The following is a 5,873-nucleotide window of genomic DNA, read 5'->3' as shown; positions in this document are numbered from 1 at the left end:
CAGAGAGCATGAGAGGGAGGAGGGTCAGAGGGAGAAGCAGACTCCCTGCCGAGCAGGGAGCCCGATGCGGGACTCGATCCCGGGACTCCAGGATCATGACCTGAGCCGAAGGCAGTCGCTTAACCAACTGAGCCACCCAGGCGCCCTAAATATGACATATTTAGATGTAGCAATAAGAAAACAATTAAACTTTATAGCTCACATTGCCTTAAATTTACATAGTTTCAAATTCTTTTGTTAGCGTACTTTTTCAGTTAGAGTGCTTTTTTTTATCATGACTTGTTCTTAACATTATAATTCATATTTGGACAAATGAAGAGGATGCATGCTAGTTTGCTTGCTCTCTGGACAGCACTGACCATGTGTCAATTGGTTTACTGTTTGAGGTACAGCACAATCTACTAGCAAAATCAGTCTACTTCATCCATCAAATGTATTCATTATCTTTCTCTTTATATTAGACCCTCAGTAGTTCAGATGCCCCTCTATTTTGCCATTATCTTCTTTAGGAACTTGCTTAGAAAAGAAAGTAGATGGGTATTCAAAAGTAATAGAGTTTCAAAAGTATTACATGATATCTACAAAGAGTGAGAGTTTGACTTCTTCTCTGAAACAAATACATTATATGTTAAAAAAAAAAAAGAAGATAGTAGGATAGGAAAAATGAAGAGGGGGAAATCGGAGAGGGAGATGAACCATGAGAGACTATGGACTCTGAGAAACAAACTGAGGGTTCTAGAGGGGAGGGGGGTGGGAGGATGGGTTAGCCTGGTGATGGGTATTAAAGGGGGCACGTACTGAATGGAGCACTGGGTGTTTTACGCAAACAACGAATCATGGAACACTACATCAAAAACTAATGATGTAATGTATGGCGATTAACATAACATAATAAAATAAAATTTAAAAAAATAAAATAAATAAAATAAAAATTAAAAAAAGTATTACATGAAAGGCTACTGCTGTCTATAATGAGACTATGCTTAGAGATATTAGGATAACTATGTTTTCTGTACTGTACCTCATCTTAATCTGTGTCACAATCTGTTCCCATGATATCTCACTAGCCATTTGGGTGATGGTTAGGTCAAGATCTTAGCCTACTCTACAAAAACTACCTTGTTCTAAATCCATACCAGAGGGTTAATCTTTCATTATTTCTGCCATTGCCAGTAAGTATAACATAGTCACATACTTCCAGTACTCCAGGCCCTTGCCTTTTTGAATTTGGATCATTCTGCACTCACTCTGCAACTGCCTCTTTGGATTAATTCCTGGCGCTATATGAGAAAGGCCATTTCCTATGCAACCCCACAGTGTTCTTCCCTGGCAACCAAAACATTCTGAAGTGATTTTATTTTCTCCTCCTTCCCTGAAATTAACTCTATCTGAATTCTAGATGTAGAAATCAGACCCCACCTTCGTTCTTTCCCTAGCCAATTACCTTTTGCACATTCTGATTCTTTTGTATGACTAGACAGTCTCCCTAAATAGTTCCTATGGCTGATCAATTATACTTTTAGATATGTCAAATTTTCTCATCTATTTTTCTGGGCCTAGCTTCTTAAATAGCCATGTATTCAGGACTATTCTATTTATCTCACTCTGTGACTACTTTTTCCTTCTCTTACATGATAGCTTCTCCTAATGCCCCTTAAAGAATAATAAGTTCCCTCCTAAGGAACTGACTTACTCCCCATTGTGAACTGAATTCATATAGTAAAGCCCTAACCTCCAACATGATGGTATTTGGAGGTAGGGCCTTTGAGAGATAATTAGGTTTGAAAATAATTTTTAAGATTTAACTATTTATTTTAGAGGGGGTGGAGGGGCAGAGGGAGAGAATCTCAAGCAGACTCTGCCCAGGTGCCCCAAGAGAGATAACTAGGTTTAAATGAGGTTATGGTGATAGGGCCTCCTTTATGGGATTAGTGTCCTTATTAGAGGAAGAGACCTAAGCTCACTTTTCTTCTGAGCGGGCATGGAGGAGACATATAACTACAAAAGGAGATGGCAGCAGCTACATTCCAATAAAAGAGGCCTCAGAATGAAACCTACTTTGCTGGTACCTTGATCTTGGACTTCCCAACCTCCAGAACTGTGAGAAATAAACTTCTGTTTAAAGCACCCAGTCTGTGATACTGTGATGGCTCCCTGAGCAAACTAAGACACTCCATCAAACTCTCCATTAAGAAAGCCTTCTTCTGCCTCATCACCACCGACCATCCAGAGAGGCAAGACATCCCATGCCCAGGGATCTGTGTTTATCAGGAGGAGAACGAAGGAGAGGAGACTTCCCAACATCACCTATCACCTCTAGCACCTTTTGCTAGACATTCTATTTGAGTAGTTTTCTTTGCTTTAAGGTATAAATCTTCCCATGGGAAGGTATGTGGCCTTTCATCATCCCCATTGTTCTGCTTTCCACCAATCCAACACTTCAGAGGCCAGTTTCAGGCTCTTCTTCTCCAAGAAATACTCCCTGTTGGTTCCTTCCATTTTAATGACTCCACTTTCTAAACTTCTCTGGGATTATTGTCTGCATGAAATAATTTAAAAATTTAACACACTCATACATGCTTTTTTCCTCTTGGAACTTACCAGCAGTCCCATGCTCCCTTTTGTAAATATGCTCCCAGTATTCATTTTATTTTTTCACTTTTCCACTAAAGCGTTACTCTTGGCCAGGTGGTAATCTGCCATGACAACCTCTGTTATATTCTTCATCTTTATACCATGCATACACACATATATTCCTACCATCTTCTGCATCTGGCCACTTCTTCATACCAAAGATGTTTTAGGGTCTAGGCATTTCTTTCCTTTCCTCAGCACCTTGGTGACCTCAGCAAGTTAAGGGATTTTTATATCATGCCATTAACTAGGCTGCTGATTTTGTTTTTATGTGGCTTTTCTTTGAGAGAAATTAGTAGGATCAGTCTGGGCTTCCCAGAAGGGTCTTTAATAGGTCCCTGATTACCTAAGTTATTTTTTTCTCTTTTTATTTTTGAAGGAATGAGAATGTGGGAACAAAAAATAGCAAGGGTTCTCTGGAGTGCATTGTGTCTATTCAGAAGTAAGAAAACAAAGAAAGGAAGGATCAGTGAGCCAAATACCTCTGGTACCATTGTCCATATGCCCTTTCTAGAGCTGGTTCAGTGGATAAACCATCAGTCACTATTCCCAGACCTATTATGCTAAAAATTTAAATGCTTCCCTTGAACACATGGGTTTGGGTTTACCTGAGAAGACATATATGAGTGTGTTGAATTTTCAATAAATTTTTATTGGCTTTAGGAGGACTGGATGAGAAACCATTAGTTGTTTTCATTATCAACATTTATTTTGTTTTATATAATCATCTTACTATGCTCCAACCTAGTAAGATGGGGACAAGGAGGAAGAGCTTCTCCTCTTGAATTTTAAAGTCCCGCATGTGCCAAATCACAATAAGATACACACATAAAACATAACAAATATCCATAAAATCTTCATTTGTTAAATACTTTCCGGGGCGCCTGGGTGGCTCAGTTGGTTGGGCGACTGCCTTCGGCTCAGGTCGTGATCCTGGAGTCCCGGGATCGAGTCCTGCATCGGGCTCCCTGCTCGGCAGGGAGTCTGCTTCTCCCTCTGACCCTCCCCCTCTCATGCTCTCTCTCTCTCTCTCTCTCATTCTCACTCTCAAATAAATAAATAAATAAAATCTTTAAAAAAAAAAAATAAATACTTTCCATGCATGCAAGGAGAGGGTCATGCTAATCAGAAAGAGCACACTCTTGTATAAAACCAGTAAGTGCCTAGTATCAGGTTTGGGAAGTCTCAATCAACAAGTGTGCACTGAGGCGCACCTGGGTGGCTCACTCGGTTAAGCATCCGGCTCTTGGTTTCAGCTCAGGTCATGATCTCACGGGTCATGGGCTATAGCCCTGCATTGGGCTCTGTGCTCAGTGGAGAGTCTGCTTGTCTCCCTCTCCCTTTGCCCCTCCCCCAACTCTTGCGTGCATGCTCTCTCTTTTTCTCTCTCTCTCTAAAATAAATAAATAAATCTTTTTTTAAAAAGTGTGCACTGAATACTCAGCCATTCATTTCCCAAGTGTCTACTTAACTAAATATATGCATAACAGTATGGGAGTTACTATGAGTCATAAAAAATATATGAGGTATGATCCTTATCCTCAGGATCATTATAAAGAAGCTTTACAGTCTCACAGAGGGGCAAGACATACACAAGATGCACTATAAGGAAATAATGTCTGATGAAATCAGTATCAAGGGTAAAAAAATGCAGGGCAGGAACAAAGGTATCTTAGGATGTTCTATAATGTCCTCCTAGTTCTATAATGTCCTCCTAGCTAAGGAGGGTAACTGAAACATGGTAAACCAAAAGATGGCTTATATTTAGCTTTGGAATGCATATAGTAGAGGATTACCTTTCCTGCTTCTGTTTGCCTTTGGTCAACACAAGATTGCACTCCCAAAGTCTGTATCAGTTTATCATGGGGGGAGGTTATAAAAAATATCAAGTAATCTGTGGAAAGCTGATTGGGAATTCAACAAGCAGATGATTTGCTATTCATAGTGTACATTTTTAGTATACTTTACAAATTCACATGCATTATCGGTCCTCTTGGCAACTCTTTAAGGTAATAACATAGGTATTACAGAATTTTATAGATCAAGAAAATAAAAGGTCAAGAGATTATCTGACTTGTCCAAGAACCTAAATGTATCTGTTAGGGTTCTGACAGGAAACAGATGGCATATCTAAATGGTTTGACCAAAATAATTTATTGAAGGGCAGGGGTGAGGGGCCAAAAAGGAATAGTAAAGCATGCAGGGACTAAAAAAGAGGAAGCCACGACTAACCCAGGCCTGAAAAAAGAGGACAATCTTGCCAGAGCCTGGTGAAGAGCTGCCACTGTAAAAAAGGGGCTGTCTGACAGGATGATGGACACAGATACTTCTAGAACTGTGGCAAAGCAAGGTAAAGCCAAAGAAGAAATACCCTGATCCTTCTCCCTTCTCACCCTCCCATCCCCTGCCACGCCTCCCACTGACCAAAATAAACCAGAAGCTAGAAATTCTAGCAAAGATTTCAGATCCCAGATGATGTAACCAAAAGAGGTCAATCTCCCAGGTATAGAGGTTAGCAGAGGGGGTGCAATGGATCTGGAGGAGGTAGAGAGGTGGAGCATACCAGGTAAAAAACACCTAGTTTCATGTCTACAAATCCAAAGTTCTTCCTTTAGTTACTACTCAGATACGCCCCAGATAGAAAATGAAAAATTAACTGTAATTATTTTCTAAAATTAGAAAAGAGTCTTATTTGAGATACATTTCTTCATCAGGTTAGACTGAAGCCTCTTCATTTCCTGATGGCTTATGGCTGTTCTGGAATCCTTTTCACTTGGATGAAAGCCATACTTTGTAATCTGCTCTCTTTCCTACATAAGTACATCTTCATTTCTTCAAAAAAGATGCAACCCCTAGAGGTCACATTGTTGCATTTCAGTATAATGCTAAGCTTGACAGAGTCCTATCTGAACAACAATGAAAACAAAATTTGGAAAAAACAATGAAGACCGGTAGGTGCTGTGTACAACAAACACTAAGGCATGCAATCTTATAGTGGTATAAATTCCCTCTGGAAAGGATGCAAAATGAAATGAGGCAGAATGGGGTAGTAATTCAGCCTATTTCATATACTACTCAAGAGAAATAATATATTTTTTTAACACTGCAGAAACGGATTTGGAACCCAACACTTTGAGTCCTATTGGCATCCACAGCATAACTTTATTCTGTTAACCTTTTAAGTGTCTATTCATCTCTTCCACTGTGGTCTCAAGGTATCTGAAAATCTCTTAAGATAA

This window comes from Neomonachus schauinslandi, chromosome 7 (genome assembly GCF_002201575.2).
Source record: "Neomonachus schauinslandi chromosome 7, ASM220157v2, whole genome shotgun sequence".
NCBI classification, from domain to species: Eukaryota; Metazoa; Chordata; class Mammalia; order Carnivora; family Phocidae; genus Neomonachus; species Neomonachus schauinslandi.
The sequence above is the reverse complement of the archived record's forward strand: the minus strand, read 5'-3'. Positions refer to the sequence as shown.